Here is a 16,890-nt window from a genome sequence, read left to right on the forward strand (position 1 = left end):
CAGCTTGGTGCAGAGCTCAGAAGCCACGGTCACTGCAAGCATCGGCCATACGACACGGCCCTGTCACCCCCAGCACCAAGCAGCTGGCTCCCAGCCACGAGTTTGCAAGTGCTTTAATCCCAGCTTCCAAATCCCAAACCAGAGTTTAACAGCAGCATCCTCATGTCTGGTGAAAACCGACCCATGAGTTCTTGTTACAGGGCCCTGATGGTACTCATGTACCTGCAGGTTTTGCCTCGCAAGACAAAATGTAAATGACAGTTCCCTGTCTCTATCTATTAAGGAATTAGAATTGTTTCCCTGATGAACCACTGAAAAAAAAAGAGAAATAATCAATCTGGAGCAATTTCATTAATACATACACTATCTTTTTTTTTTTTTCAATAAAATGTAACTTGTCTGCTTGAAATCCAGTTATACATTTTAACTCAAATCATGCTGGGATGAATAAGTCACATTCACCCTTGAAGTCTGACAGCATTACTAATATTTGCAATTTAAATATGGTAACTGCTTGCGGAGCATGAAATGAACATTACACAGCCAAACACAGCCCCAACTCCATGCTCCCCTGCCTCACTTGTTAAAAAAAAAAAAAAAATACCTCTCTGATGAAGTGCTCGGGGTGCTTGTAAAGGCAAAGGCACAGGATGCACGGAGGAGATAAGGCACGCTGCGATGAAGCGAGCAGTGCTCAGCGTGGCCACCACAAGCCCTCCTCCCCCAGGCCAGGAATGGGGCAGAAGCCGTGCTCTGCAGCCTTCGCTCCTGCTGCTGCCTGCCCCGTGATGCTGCTGCCCTAACCCCGCCGTGATGCTCCTGCCCTAACCCCAGGGTGATGCTCCTGCCCTAACCCCAGGGTGATGCTCCTGCCCTAACCCCACGGTGATGCTCCTGCCCTAACCCCAGGGTGATGCTCCTGCCCTAACCCCAGGGTGATGCTCCTGCCCTAACCCCACGGTGATGCTCCTGCCCTAACCCCACGGTGATGCTCCTGCCCTAACCCCGCCGTGGTGCTCCTGCCCTAACCCCAGGGTGATGCTCCTGCCCTAACCCCAGGGTGATGCTCCTGCCCTAACCCCGCCGTGGTGCTCCTGCCTGGCCCTGCCACCCCATCCTGCTGCTGGAGGGGGGGCCTTGGCCGCTGCGGAGCCGTCAGGGACGTGCTGTACCAACCACTGCTCACCCAAGAGCAGTTTGCATGGAAAAGCACCTTATATACCCGCTTTAAAGCTAAACGAGCTTTCCATGATTATTGTTATTACCATAATTACCAAAGGAATTAGTGATGATAAACCATCTAGTGTTAAAGCACTGGAGGCTAAAGAGCCATCCAGCACATTTAAAGGCTGTGTAGCATTTTGTTATTTAAGAGCCATACAATATTTATCAGGATGGTAAACTCAAGGCAGCGTAGGGCAGTTTTGGGGGGGGAATGCTCACAGGAGGCTGCTTAGAGCAGTGGCTGTCAGTCAGACGTTGGGACGGGCTGCCCAGGGAGGTGGTGGGGTCACCGTCCCTGGGGGTGTTCAAGGAAAGGCTGGACGTGGTGCTTGGGGACATGGCTTAGTGGGTGACATTGGTGGTAGGAGGATGGTTGGATCAGATGATCTGGGAGGTCTTTGCCTACCTTAATGATGCTATGATTTTTCTCTGACTCCAGGCTCCAAATCGATGCCCAAAAGTAGCTGCCACAGCTGTGGTGTTTCTGGTTCCATCCCTCGCACAATGCCTGGGTCAAGAAAGACCGAGGAAATGCCTGGCCAAGGCTCCTCCACCTCCCCATCCCCTCAGCACCGTTCAGATGTTGTTTAGATGTTGTTTAGCTGTTGGCTGCAGGGCTTGGGCTGCCCCGCCAGAGAGACCTCGCTCGCCGCGGGGAGCTCGTGGCTCGGAGCTGCGCTGTGTTCTCCCGGTGTGACATCTCAGCAAAAACAAAAGGAGATGCTTTCTCCTTCTGTGGCAATCCCAGTAACAACAGGAATGTTTGGGAAGTGAGGATTTCTTTTCTTGGTCCTTCTGGGCAGAGACAGGAGAAGGTGCCAACTGAGCTGTGAGGGCTGCACGAGCCGGGGCTAACCAGCGAGCACGGCGGCACCGGGGCTGCCAGAGGGGGCTCCTGGGGGCACCGGGGCTGCCAGAGGGGGCTCCTGGGGGCAGCGGCCGCCTCTTGCCTGTCCCGACCTCTCGCTGCTCCTCTGCTGCCGCTCACAGGTGGCCACCGTGCTCGTTACCGTTTTTCTCCTCCAATTGCATATTTTAACATTTTACTTCTGAAGGCTGGGAAAAAGGCTGCCTGCCGTGTTCCAGTTCCTGACGCAGGATTGCACTGTTTATTACCACGCTTTTAAAAGCCTCTGCAGCTCCCCAGCCGTGGCGAGCAGCCCCGAGCCTTGCTGCGCTCCCGTGGGTGCCGTAGCCGGTGCGATGCCGGTGCCGGAGCCACGCGAGGCGGGCCAGCAGCCAGCGCTGGGCTCCGCGGACAGCGGCGGGGTGGCCGCGTGTGGGACCAAAGGACATAAATGATGCCTTTGTTCACAAGACTGAAAATCAATGCGAGAAGGAGGAAAAAAAGGCCAAGCGCATTAGCTTGGCAGGCCGAGCCGGCTCCCAGCCCGCCGCTGACTGATAGCAGGAACGCAGCTTTAATTTCCTCCTCGGCTGGCTGCTGCGCCGCAAAGCCCCCGCGCGGCACGGCACCGGGCGGCTGGCAGCCGCTGCGTGTCACCAGCAAGACGTGTTCGTACCGACTGCTCCCAAACACGTCCCTGCCACACGCCGTGGAGCTGATGGCATTACTTTCATACTGCGGCTCCAGCCAAACAAGGGGCACAGCTTTCCTCCGCACGTTCGCCTTCTTAATTAGCCATGGTCTTGGCACGGCCAGCACCCAGCACCCCCTGTTTGGGGGGCTCCGTCCCGAGCTGCCTTGCTGGGCTGGGGTGCTGCTCGGGGTCACGCAGGCCTCTGCCATCCTTCTTCCTCCTCTTCTTCTTCCCGCACCTGCTGCAGCCAGCCTGCCTGCCCCTCTCCACAGCTGCTGGCTGTCTTTTCCTTCTCAAAGCCACTTCAAGGGGATTTTAATCGTCAGTCCTGAAAAGGCAGGCTGGCATTCCCAGAGAAAAACACGGAGAAAACCTTTGAAATCAACTGGGTGAAAGTTGCTTGTTGAAGCTTTTGTGGGGCTTATTCTAAGGACTGGGGGGGAAGAGGCAGAGGACTGCAGGAGAAAAGCAAGAAATAGGCTGTAAGTGTGAGCAGCTCCTCCGATTTTGGGGGTTTAGCAGCAGCCTGGTGCCGCGCACGGGCATCACTGGCTCACCCAGCAGGGAGGAGCAGCTCTCGCACCCCGCGGCTCTCACCTCCAGGCAGCAGTCTTAAACCGCCAGTCTTTATCGTTTTGACAACGTAATCTTTATTTGCTGCTGACAACAATACACGTAATTACAGCTCTTGACACACCAAATAGGAAGAACACCCCAGACACCGAAAGGGAAAAACAGCCACGTGTTTTCAAGTTGAGCACGCTCTCACCTACACTTTTCAGAGTTGCAGACTCTGCTGCAAGCCAAGAAGCGAGCGGGTCAATGCCGCTGGGCTGCAGCCGGGGGCTCCCCAAGCAGAGCGCTCCCCCGGGCTACGGCAAGGCGTCGGGCAGCGATCCTGGGCCATCACACTGCCGCTCGGGATCCCCAGCTGCAGCTCCAGCATTTCTGGCGGTGGCTGAGCACGGGGTGCTGGCACACACACGGGTCCCTGGGGGTGAGGGACAGGGGGACGGGGGTGCCGGCCGCTCGCCCCCGCCACGGCTGCACCGTGAGCCTCGCTGCTGCCTCGCCATCGATCGCGCTGCCAACAGCAATGCCAATAACTTTAATTGTTGATAAATGGCAGACATAAAAGCGAGCTATTGTGCTTCTAAAAGAAATTTAATTAAGGGTGAACATAAGGGATTTATCACTTGACAGCTTAGCTGTTCACAGCGGCTGCACATCCAGCCGTCCATCACCTGCCCCACGGCCACTCCCGGCCCTGGGAAGGGGGCAGACACCGGGGGCACCGGCCCCGCCACCCCCTCCGTGAGGACACCAGATATGCACAGAAGCGAGTTTTTTGTCTTTGCTAAGCTTTTAATTACAGACAGCCTTTTCTCGGGGATGGACACTAATGTCTGATTATTTTTCTTAATGCATCTGTTGCATAACCAGGGTTTCCCTCCACACAGGAACATTTTCTTCACTAATTATTAGATTTCCGCATCCAAAGAGCAAATTAAGGGACATGAATATGCAAATCTGGCGCTTCTAAACAGATACAACCGGAGCTGCGTGAGGAGGAGATCAAAGCTGTACTGACATTTGACTCCCAACTTTTCACTTTTTTTTTTTTGACTTCCTCTAATTTGTTTTTTTTTTCACTAGAGAGAGGTAAAAATAAACCTGCAAAATGTTTGTAAGAAGTTTAGAAATCTATTAAAATTATAGCCACAAGATATAATAATATATAATTGAGTTACAAAAACAAAATCCCAGCTCATCTGTGGGAGTGTTTCAAACTTTGTCCTTTTGGATGCATCCTCCTGTTGCCATGGAAACAGGGCAGGCTGTGGGTTTTCAGCATTTCCAACCCTTTTTAGGGAGCCGTGCACGCTGAGAGCTGTCTCTGTTTCTCCTTGCATTCCTCCACTCAGATGATGGCTTTGGGGCAGCAGCAGGAACCGGCTGGGTGCCGCCACCCAGCCACCTCGTGTTTTCCCAAAGTGACCTGAGATAAGCGCACCTGCGTTAGCATCCTTTCAAGACAATGTCTTAAAGCTATTTTTTTCCTCTTGTCTGTATGTTGAGGATCTCTAATGATATCCTGAATAACTCGTTTAAAATGATGATCTGATGTGGGTTGCCAACAGCTGGTAAATTCCCTTTCTATGAGCACATAAAAGGGAAAGGAAAAACTTGTCTGTAGGAGTAGCAAAGCAATTTGTAAAGGCGCTGTTTGATGTAGAAGTCCCTGAACTATAACTACTGCTAATGTACAGCCTACATTTAAGTTTTTACAGGATCAAGTTTTCTTCCCTTAGTTTCTACAACATCTGCAGAACCAAAGCCCCCTCCAGCTGCCTCAGCTCCTGCCCCGAGCCCCCCGAGATGTGCCCGCTGCTGTCCTGTGGCAGGGAGGGCCAGAGCCACCGCCACGCAGCCGACCCTTTCCTATCACCTGGAATAGAGGCCTGCTTGCAAACTCAGCAATTGCTTCATAAACAGAAAATTACCCTTTGATTAATCTATTTCAAAATTTTCCCAGAAGATTGTTTTGGCTTGGAGTTTCCAACCGGTGTGTTTTCATGGGTGGGAAGGGCTCCACTACCAGCAGTGAGCTTGGTACAAAGCACAGCTTGAAAGGCAATGGAAGTTTTTTGCTTTTCAAAGTCACCACCCAAGCTCTCAGTCAACACTGCCATTTGATAAAAGCCTCTGAACTTCCATAGAAGTGCTGCTCCCCTCCCCTTTTAATATTTGCACCATTTCAACCAAACCAGCCACCTTCAAGCCCAGGATACAAGACACCCCCAACCTTCTCACACTTACCATCCCCGCTGCTGCACTGCCCTTTCCCTGTTTAACACCAGCTACGGACAGGGAGAGCAGTGATACGAGCACGTCTGCATGGGGAGATGATTTAGCACAGCGGACAGCTTGGGAATGTACTGGATGGCAGAAACTGCACGGCATCACAGATGGCTTCAATTTAGGGCTGTAACTTCACCAAACAAGCCATTTCCACAATTTAAGCCCTTCCAATTTCACTCTTGGGAATCCTGTGGAATAGCAAGAAAAGTAAATTAAAAGAGCTGCCTGCTTTGCTCCCTGAATGGTGCTTGTTTTGCAAATGAGTTCTCCACAGTCCACACAGGGTCAGCCCTACAGTGAAACGGGAGCTTGTGTGTGTTGGGGGGGGGGGGGGTTTAGCTCGGAACCCAAAATAACGAGGAAGATCTAATTTCACAGACTCCAGGGAGAATATTTAGGCTTCCAGACCAATTTTGTTAGAAATAAAGTAGGTCAGCAGTGGCTTCTTTCCACATGTCAGTGCTGGCACACGCGCCCGGTGTCTGGCAGGCGGCCGCAGCAGGAATCGCCCAGGCTCCCTCGCTGGGGCTCCTCGGGGTGTACTGGGAGCACTGGGAGTACCCACACGGAGAGGGGGCTCAGCAGCAGCCGCACTCCTCCGCCCTGGACAGCGGGAGTGGAAGTGCTTCAAGCTGCGGTGCCTGGGCTTTGAGCCTCGGGGCAGCCCGGGCAGGGTGCTGAGCAGCCTCACGGTGCTGGTGCAGTGCCCCATGCAGGCACAGCACACGGCAGCATTCGTCAGAGCAATTAAACACAAGGACCTCCAGAGGGTAAAGAAAATGAGGCAACGTTGTAAAGGGGAGAAGGGGGAGAAAAGAGGAAGAATGCTGAATTCTGCACATCAGGAAAAGAGTAATATATTTAACAAATATTCCATTAACTGCCAGCAGGATTATATTTTTCTTAGCACGCAAAAATGCTAAGTGAGCTTCAAAGGGAGCTTCATGGCAGCTTGGTTGCTCCACTCCCATCTGTGCGAAGCCACATTTAAATTAACAGCTAAGCAAAAATAGTCCCCACCCCAATTAACTGTCCCAGCTCCCTTCCTAAGCCTTCCATTTCCTCTTTTGCTGTTGTTTTGGGGTTGGTTTGGTTTTCATCCATCCAGCTGGAGGCTTTGAATCCCTCTGCAGCCGCCTGATGCCGGAGCATGCAGGGGAAGGGAGGGAGCCATCCTCACAGCAGTGTTATTTCAGAACATTGTCTCGTTGTAAGCACACGAGAAAAATACCTTCTTGGCATCCCGGCCTGGATGAAAATTAGGTCAGTGCTACTGGGACAGGCATCATCACAATTACCATGAGCAATTAGAATTGGTATCTTCTCTTCACAAGATGACTCAAAAACAAGCATCAGAAGTGAAATGAGTCTGCAATTGCCAGCTACCCATTAATTGCTCTGGAGAAGCAAAGGCAGGCACCATTGTGCACATCACCCTCAGCTGTTTAGAGCAGAAGATAAAGCAAAGCAGTGATGGACCAAGCACCGGTATTCGGGGAATTCCCAAATGCCATGTTTTCCCCCCAGGGGACCCTGTCTGAAATCCAGCCACAGGCTCCAAACCTGCCTGTGGAACGACCGCTCCGAGGGTCTCTTCTCCTGATTTTTTTCCCCATTCTGCATTTTGGGTCAGAGCTGGGGCACTTTGGAGAGCTCCTCACCCTGCTCCAGGAGAGGCATTCCAGCACACGCACCCAGACCCCGGCTGGGGGGGCTCTGCCCCTACCTCCCCGCACCGTGACCGATTTAGCAGCTGCTCACTGAAGCCGGAGCTTAAAAGCACTAAAGGGAAAAAAAAAAAAAAAAAAAAAGGCAGAAATTTACAAAGCCTCTTTTTATCTAAATTATGTGGCACTTTAGAAGATTAAATATTCTACAAAAGCCTGAAGCCCCCAAGTTATCAGTCTCGACGAAAAAAATATGATCTCACAGAAGCTGTGCTGTAGATGTTTTTAGAGTATCGGATGTAATGGATTTCATCATTCTCCTCTACAGACTGAAGTAAAACAGTCTTTTCATGCTGAATGAGAACCAATATTTCATGGAAAATGGTTATTTGTGAAATTATCAAGCAAACCAACAGAAAACCTCTGGACAAGATTACCCAAACCTGCGACACTTCTGCATGTGTTTGGAGTTAATGCTGCGGAGTGCTCACGGGATCCAGACCCGCTGCCGGCGTTAACACAGCCTGGGTCCCCTCGCTCCCGAGTTCCTGCCAGCAGACACGCGGGCCTGAGTTCCTTTTCACTTTCTTACATCGATTTTTATCACGGCACATCTCCTCTCACGGAGTTAATCCCGACTTACACGGCTGTAAACATGTTCGGAGGCTGGCAGATTATCAGCCCCAGCCTCTCGCAGCTGGAGCGCCGACAAGCTGCCTTCCCAGCGGATCTTCCTGCGGCTGCGGGCGGTTTGCTTGCGAACGGAGGGAGCACAGGAAGATTCCAGAGTTCTTCTGCAAGGACGGAGAAGTGCAGGTGACGCTGCTGCTCGCAGACCCTGGGGACTTACAGGGCTCGGCTATGGCCGTGTCCCCCTGCTGCCCGCTCCTTTCCCACAAGGGCACACACGTGCAGGCAGCCGGGCGCTGGTCCTTCTCCCTTTCCTTTCCCCGACTGCCGGCGTGGCGACAGCTCTCCTGCAGGCCACTGCTGCTCCCAGCCTCCCGCTGCTCTTCACGCACCGCTGCAAGTCAGCACGGGGCTGCCAACAGCTGCTAAAGGGCAAAATTGGGGGGCACAAAGGGATTGCGCAGAGCGGGCGTGGAGATGGGGAGGCCGAGGGTTTGCTGTGCTCATCCCTGAGGAAGCCACAACCTTGGAGAAGGAGCAAGGAGAAGAGCAAGGGTGCTGCTGTGCACAGGAGGCTGAGGACAGGGGCTGGAGCACCTGTGCCAAGGGTGAGCAGCAGGAGCCGCAGCAGATTTCCCTGCACACTGTGCCCTCACCTGCAGGGGAGCATCCCACTGAGGGGCAAGCACCCGCGGCGCTGCTCCAAGGCCCAGCACATCCAGCCCCATGCTGAAGGTGCCTTCCCAGTTGCCAGTTCTCATTAGTAATATACTGTGAATGAGAGCTGCACGTCTCTCTTTCTATATCTAATTGCAGTAGGGAAAAATCCCTGCTGCTCTGAAACAAATATCTGTGCTGTCCCTGCATTGCTTTCAGGGCCCCTCGCCTGCCGGTGACAGGCAGGGCAGTTAGCGAACACCCAGGCAAGGCAGCGACACAGCTGATGCTTATTTGGATAAAGCAACGTGTTGCTAGCCTAAAGGTGACCACATGCCAATCCATCTTCTTCACTTGATGGAATTAAATGCACAAAGCCCTGTGTATTACACAGAGATCAATAAAACCACGGTGCCAAGAAGAAATACTTTACCATTTGCCACACACAAAATGGGCTCCATCCAAGTAAACCTTAAGACCCTTAACTTCTAGTATCATTTGAGCCTGTCAGGTTTTAATCTTCACAGATAATGACAAATCCCCCAAAAAAGTATCTATCAGTCACCACCGGCAGCCCAAACACGTCAAGCTTAGAGTTAATGGCACAAGCCAGGTCTCTGCTGGCAGCGGGGGCTCCGTGCTGCTGCACCCCGCGTCCCCACGGGGCGCCTCCACCCCGGGGGGCACCACAGCCCCTCTCTGACCTTCACCGTGAGCGCAGAGCCCAGGGTGCCCACAGCCTGGCTGGGCTGCAGCAGGAGGGGCTGCTGGCAGAGCTGCCAGGGAGGGGACGCTAATTTGGGCTTTTATAAGCCCTGCTCTGCGCCGCCCGGCCGGCTGCAAACAGCCACATTAACGAGCTACAGCCATCCACCTGCTGCTGCTGCACATCAAGGTGCTTTTATCCCATCCATAATTCCTCAGTAAATATTTAGAAGCCGGGGGGAACTAACAAGAAACTCCAAGTGAGCTCCCTGCCAGAAGAAGCTGCTGGCTGACGCACGGCCATCCAAGGCTCTGAATGAATGCACTTGGCTGTTTTTTGCCCACGATCTGTGCCAGCCCAGCCTCTGCTAATAAGTAATTAGGAGATAATTAACATTTGTAGCATACAGTGGGAAACATCTGGGCCTGATAATGTATGAGATGCCTTCGAGGGTGATTAATGGGGTCTGGAGAAAGGAGAGCGGTGGGCGGCCCAGCAGAGCACCTCGCCGGCGGGGACAGGCGGGCACAGCCCAGGGGATGCTCCGGCTGGTGGCAGGGGTGATGCCACCTCTCCAAAAACACCACTGGGAGCACGGGGCCGTCCTCTCGGGAAGAGCATTTCCCAGCCGGGAGCTGGTGCTCAGGAGCCATCCAGACTCAGAGGAAAAACAGAGGGCACTTCGCAGAGCTAGAATTTATTTCAGATGGCTCCTACTTAATTAAGTGTTTCATTTGCATAACCTTACACAGTTAGTCACTTCTGTCATAATGAAATTCAGCCATGTGCAAACAGTTAGAAAAAATAACATACATAACTCAAACTTATGTTTGTTGTAAAAATGGTTTTACACGATTCGGTTAAATAGGCCTGACGTATAGCCCAGAACTGTCTTTCCTTCCTATTTAAATAGAGAAATAAATCTCCACATTGATTTTTAAGGAAATTATTTCAAATTTTCTGGGCTTCATTGGTTTCTCTTTGGCAGATTTCTGTTTCTATCTGATTTCCCCACCGCAAAGATCTGAAGTGAAGGGTGAACTATTGGGCTTCCAACAATAACTTACAAATTTATTTCCGTGTAAATTATTAAAAGGCCAAGCCAACAGCATGTCAAGGGGTCCTTAAGGCCTAATGTAACCTTATTAAACCCTTCTCTTGGTCTTAAAGGTTACCTGTGTTCAGTCTCAGCCTCTTCTGCCTTTTAAGCAGCAGCATGTGTGTTGAATAATGAAGAGAACCCAAAAATGCACGCACGCATATATGTATTTTTAGAGCAGCTTTGACCTTCTGCAGCTTGCCGCTTCCCCCGATGTGACACCATGAGAAATATCCTCGGTGACACCGTTCAGGTGCTTGCAAGGGGCTGCGAGCAGGCGCCGCGGGTCCGCCCGGGCTCTGCCTGTCCGGGCTCTGCGCGGGTACTTCTCACGGCCTGGGAGGAGTGATTTAAAATGCCTATAAATACCCAGGAAGGTAAATGCATTAACCTTATCTTGATTCTGGAGTGTAATTACATAAAGCCTGGCTCCCAAGTAAATTAGTACATTAATAACTATTTTGTTCCTGTAATTACTATCATCTCTTAGATCTTACAGCTATTTGCTAGCTCAGGCGCGCGCACGCACAAGGGCACCGCTGCTGCCACACCACGACGCCGTGTGCCATGCTCCAGGGACATGGCATTGGCCACGTGGCCTCGCTCAATGCACAGACACCCAGGAAACCCATTTTCAGACTACGAAGATGATTCATAGCTTAAATAAAGGCACTACATGTGACTAAACCCGATTCTCCCTAAGTGGAAGTGCCAGGCCAGTCCCCACCCGAAGGTAAGCCCTCCTGCTTGCAGAGCCCCTTGGAGCCGGCCCGGATCGGCTCTGACTTGTGGGAATAACTTAACTGAAAGCCCGTTCCAGACATATGTGTACAAAGGAAATAAAAAGGGAGTGATATACTGGTGCTTGGTGATACATTGAAATAACGGGCGCTGGCAATGACAAGGAAACATATAGCCAGGAGAGGAGACGCAATTTTTCACAAGGTGCAGACGCCGGTAACAGGGAGAGGTCCCGGGAACCCATCCAAGGCTGACCGGAGAGCAAGCTGCATTCATCACGCCGGCCTCAGCTCCCTCGCACAGACGTAGCTCCCGGCACGGCCGCGGACGTGGGCTGAGCACGGCGCGATGGAAGCAGGGCAGAGGTGGCCCCGGGGACGGGCGGTGACCTGGGGGACACACACGAGGAGCAGCAGGGCTGGGTGCAGAGCCCAGGGCTGACCCCGGCTCCTCGGGGCCACCCCGGGACCGTTCCCTCCATCGGCTGGGAGGAAGCGGTGAGGAAGCAGCACCCGCTTTGATCTCCATGGAAACCCGAGCCCGAGCTGCAGGGAAAGCTTTAATTTGAAGTGCTTATTTGGCTGAGACCCTGGGAATAATCAACAGGAGATTAGACGCATTAAGAACCAGCAGGGGTGGGATGTTTCTCAGAAAATGGGTGCCAAAAGAGTATCTGATACGATTAGGCTTAAAAACCTGCTACTGAAAGGCACTGCGCGGAGCAGGGCGAGCCAGTCGCAGCAAATGATTTATTTTATTAATTTAGCCCCTCTTCTCTGTAGGCAAATTATCCATGAAGAGCCTTTGATTTTCCTGAATTTGTTCGCTAATATGAAGCGAGCGGGCAGACGGCACACGCGGGCACAGCTCGGCGCGGCCGCCCGCCGGGGCCGGTCAAACCAAACCCCACTGCTGCCTCCGAGCCACACGGGTCCCATGCCCAGCACCCTGTGGAGAGCCCTGGCCACTGGCCCTCCAGCCAGCAAAACCACTGACAACAGCTGTTCTCAAGAAATAGGCCTCAGTTTATGGGGCAAACTTTTCCTCCACGCTCCCTGTGCTGCCAACTTGCATGGCTTTACCAGTGCCAGAGCCTCCCCAGTCCACAGCCCATGAGATGAAGGTGTTATTATTTTCCTTCTTCAGTTTCTCCTTTCCCCAGGTTAATTAATTCCCGTTTGCCAGGATCGGAGTTCTGACTCGACTCAGATGCCGCAGCACTGGGGGCGCGGGTGCCACCGCATCCACAAAGCCCCTTGGGGGGGGTTCTGCCTGGACTCACCGCCCTGCAGAAGAGCTCACAGCAAATAATCCTCGGGACCGCTTATCCCACAGCAGCAGATGTAAATTTTAGCCTCTGTCCCAAAGGGAGCATAAAGCAGCAATAAAGGCGGAGGACTGCTTTTATGATCAATTCTGCTTTACAGCCTTTCTTCAGCAAAGCAAGTTTAACAGTAGGGCATGGCTGTTACAGCAAGCCTGGATGACATTGTTTCAGATGGGAAAAGGTGACTCACTGGAGATGTGAAGAGATTTCCAGCCATAAAAGAAAGGCTGTGACGTCCGGAGCAGGCGGCCGCCCACCGCTGCGGCAAGGCGTGGGAGTTGCTGCTGCCCCCGGTGCCTCTGGAGACGGCGCCTGCCTTGGCCCGCGCACGGTGAAGGAGCACCCGGCGGTGCGCAGCGATGGTGAGGAGGGGTACCCCACGCCCCCCGGCCCTGCCGGCAGCCCTGGGTTCTGGTCGGGCTCTGCAGGCACGCGGAGAACAGCGAGCTGAGCACCCCCGCGCTGGGCGGGATGGTGGCGGTGCCGTGCCACAGGGAGCACACATGGTGCTGCGGGGGCAAGAAATGCACTGCTCTGCTGGGAACTGCCCCACATCCAGCTCCTCCCGCACCTACCCTGCCATGCACATGTCAGCGAGGGACGGGGACATCGTCCCGGGGGACACAGCACCACGACCTGGCAGGGCCCATCGTCCCGAGGCCAGGGGAACGTGGGCAGAGATGTTTTCGGAGCAGGTTTCCTCCTGGCTGGCAGCACTTCAAATACTGGTAGCAGCCACTCGGGCTATTTGCACAGAGCCGTGCTTTTCAGTAAAACTGCAGGTCTAGTCTTTCTACGGAAGGGAAATACCTTGCTTTATAGAGAAAATAAAAAGCCTGAGAGTACAAAATACTCCATGACATATGGAAATGCACAGTAAAAATAGCTGAGACCTGGCATAGTCTTCTGGCATCTTCCTTCCCCATTTCCCATTCTATTTGTATTTTGGAGATAAACAGAAGGCCGCAGCCTCCGAGGCTTTTATTCCAGGACTTTTCATTTAATTTAATTATTGAAGTATTTTTCCCCCAAGATAAGATCTGTGTGACATTTTATAAGCCATACCTTCTGGCAGAGTCCACTCTCCTTATGCATCCACTACCAGCTGAATATATTTACAAACGCTAATAAATAGGTCTTATTGCAGGAGGAAAAAATAACATCCCCAGGACAAGTCATTAAAGATAAACTTGTACATTTTCATTGAACACCTAATGAGTGAGCAAGAGGGGTAATAAGCCAGAGAAAAGGTGCAAATGAAGTATTAATCTGGGATCCAAAGGAAAACGAAACCATCAGAACCTGGTTCTCAGACAGTCCCGCAGGGCGTGCAGCCGGATACATGCCAGACGGAGCCCTGCTGCCGCTGTGCCCGCTGCACAATCCTGCTCCTTGGGGGAGTGCTGGCACCCTCCGGGATAACACCCGGGGAAGGGTGCAAGGCAGCACAGACGGAAGCTCCTGGTGCCTCCCCATTGCTAATCCTCTCTTCCCACCAGCTGGTGGCAATCCTCGTGGATGTACCGGGCAAGGGCAGCTCGCCCTGCTGCCGGCACTGCGGAGCGGCCGGGAGAGCAGTCCCTGCACTGAGGCACACAGCAAGACACCAACGCTCCTCAGTGCTTGAGAGTAAGTGGAAAAGACAGACTGAAGGACATTTAGAACCAGAGAGCTCAAGCAATTTGCTTAAGGTCATTTAAGAAGCCAGTGGCAGAGCTGAGAAATTCATCAGAGCTTCCCTACGGGTCATCCATCGTTGCTTTATCATAAAACCCAGCCAGGGGGCTGGGACCCCGAGCTCCTTGCTGCCCAAGCCTCAGCACACAGGTCCCCGGCACACCAGCATCACATCGCCCCGCGGCCGAAGTGCCACCCTGTGCTCTGTGGCCGGCAGCCCGCAGCAGCCGAAGCCCCGTTCCCTAACGTGTTGTTCTGAGCTCCTTGAAATTTGGCCTGGAACCCTCCCAGATTTGTGATTAGCTAGGCTAAATTAAGATTAATCATATTTTTAAAGTGATGATTGTTAGTGCTTTGCTCATTTGTGTGTCTCACCCAGCCCTACCAAATCTGCTCGGAGCATTAAGGAAGGGATGTGCTTTGTTGGGCCAGGTACCAGATGTGCACACCAAAATCCTCACCAAGAGGCCAAATCTTCTGGTCCCGCTTTGTGCTGAGCCTTTGTCACCGTCCACCCAGGAGCTGCTGCAGCAGTGACAGCAGTCCGGGCAGCGGTGCGCTTAATTACATGACACTGATACAGATCGCTTTAAGAGTTTAAGGGTATCTGAAGCCGTGTAAATACTGGATGCCACTGGCCTTCACGAACAGGGACTCTGCTTCCCACTTCTGCACAATAAGGTGATAGGTAAATGAACACAGAGCATCAGTTCATCATCAAGTGTCAAGAGGGGGACAGAGAGAAGGGAAATGATTTTAAAGCAACCATCAGCTTGTAAATACTACCAATTCCTCATGATGCAGCTGTGAATAATTATTAAAGTTAATCTGCATTTATACGCTACGTTCTGCCTACCAAGATGTGTGCCACGTGCACGGAGCAAGCCCAGGACCTCGCCGCCTGGCCCGGCACAATGCGGGGGCGGCCCCGGCTGGTGCACAGGGTCAGGGGCAGACCCTTCAGGAAGGGAGACGTGAAGTCTCACGTCGCACAACGATGCCGAAACCAGGCAGACTGAGAGGTGTCTGCGCTGATGACAGCTCGGGGCAGCGGAGCGAGGGCTGTCCCCACCCGGGGATCACATCCACACCTCGGCGCCACCGCTACAACACTTCGCACCGGAGCTAACGGGAGGCCTCCCACACCCCTGCTGAACAGGACCTGGTCAGGGAGCGAGGACGTGTCTGGAAAAAGCCATACTCCAATTCATCTAGGATGGATGGATTGCAGTACCACGGCAGGCAGTTCTGGGGCTTTCCATCTCTTCTGCCAGTCCTCCTTTCTCCTGGAGATGCTAATAAAATGCATTTCCTACAGCCATTGTTTCATTTATAGAACCTTCAGCCTGGTTTTGATTGAGTGCACTTAATATAGTTGCTCTTGTTGTATAAAGGATTTTGAGCCTGGTATTTGACAGCCTTGATCTTGAAGAAATCCATTAAGAGTAGTTTTATCTCCAGGTTTTGTAACCATTAAATCAGTTTTTTATCAAGTTGCTGTTATGCTTTCAGGAAGATGTGTGGGAGAAATGGGGAATAAACCTTCCAAATTCAGATGTTGGGACTGCTTCCCCATATTTGAGCTAAATGTTAATAACCAAAAAGGGATTTTTCTCTGCAGAAGAACATTTTACACCTCACTTTAGAGAAGTAGAGGGCACAAACTTCTAGGCGACAAGAGTGAATCGCAATTGACCTAATAAATATTCCTTAGCTTATTCCTTCTGGAGAAAGAGAGCCATGAATCACATCCCCCGGCTTTAGACACCACAGATCAACTGGTCCCGGCTACCACGGCCTCAGGGACTGCAGGTCCGTGTCCTGTCGGAAGCACCTTTTTCTTTCCCCTTCTCAAACAGGAAAATCAATGATTCTTGCAGACAAACTTTCGAGAAGCCAGGCAGAAGAGGCCCCAGGGCCCCCCTGTCGCGAGGGCGCCTTCCCTGCACCTCGACCCCGGCGGTGCCTTCCCCCGAGGGCCATACCTCGCGGGGAGGGAGCGCAGGGCTCACGTTCTGCTCGCTTTGCCCTGCAGGTGCCCCGCGGGGAAACCCAACTCCCTTCAGGTTTGCAACCATCCTGGCACGGCCCTGCTTGCATTAAAGCATTTTTCTTTTAAGGAGCTTAGCTGCGGCTCTCCATGCAGGGAAGTGAATTGGGCCACAACTGATGTCGTTTCCCCCTTTGCCTGCTCCTTTCCTGAGCACCCTGACTTAGAGCTGGAAGCAACGCTGACCGTGTCCATCATGCTCTGTCACTGCAGGAATAATTTGGTTGTCTTAAAGCTAATATATAATTACTACCAGCAAATATTTCTTTGCCAGGAAGCCCAGTGACTCCCTGGAGTAAACTGGTACAGTTTTCCAGAAAGAGTCTCTCTAACAAGGGGAGATGTATTCGAAGTTTTCTCAATGAAGGCTGCCAACGCTGCGAGGCACCGCTGGCTCGGCGCCTGCTCGGTGCCGGCGTGGCTCAGGGGGAGCAGCGGCACGGCAGGGCTGGAGGCCAGCGGCCCCGCGGATCGCAGGGAGGTGTTGAGATGATCTTTGTGAACAACAGCCAGGGGCTTCCAGGAGCTTTCCTCGCTTTCTGGCGTGCTTCAGCTCTCCCCAGCACTCAGAGGAGGGGGACAGGGCAAGGCGCCCTGTGCCCGCCTGAGGTCAGAGCAGAGGGAGGAGGGCCGGGGGCCGGGCGGTGTGTGGGTGCTGCACCCCACGGCCACCCCAGCTGCCCGGCACCCCCAGTGCCAGGGGAGCTGA

The 16,890-nt window shown here is 52.8% G+C and overlaps 1 protein-coding gene and 1 long non-coding RNA gene across 3 annotated transcripts in view; one reads left to right on the top strand and one right to left on the bottom strand.

The window, feature by feature from the left end:
• The window catches only part of KCNAB2 (potassium voltage-gated channel subfamily A regulatory beta subunit 2), a 289,172-nt gene that overhangs the window by 203,304 nt on the left and 68,978 nt on the right, over window positions 1–16,890 (top strand). The window lies entirely within an intron of this gene.
• LOC106047213 (uncharacterized) lies at window positions 3,421–9,767 on the bottom strand. Of its 2 annotated transcripts, none has more exons than XR_010826409.1 (4): window positions 9,535–9,767; window positions 7,938–8,088; window positions 5,586–5,815; window positions 3,421–4,764 (listed from the first exon to the last, which is right to left on the bottom strand). It is a non-coding gene; the product is annotated as an uncharacterized lncRNA (long non-coding RNA). The 2 variants fall into 2 exon arrangements; XR_007164673.2 differs by lacking the exon at window positions 9,535–9,767 and adding an exon at window positions 9,015–9,479.

The sequence above is a fragment of the Anser cygnoides genome, chromosome 23 (genome assembly GCF_040182565.1).
Source record: "Anser cygnoides isolate HZ-2024a breed goose chromosome 23, Taihu_goose_T2T_genome, whole genome shotgun sequence".
NCBI classification, from domain to species: domain Eukaryota; kingdom Metazoa; phylum Chordata; class Aves; order Anseriformes; family Anatidae; genus Anser; species Anser cygnoides.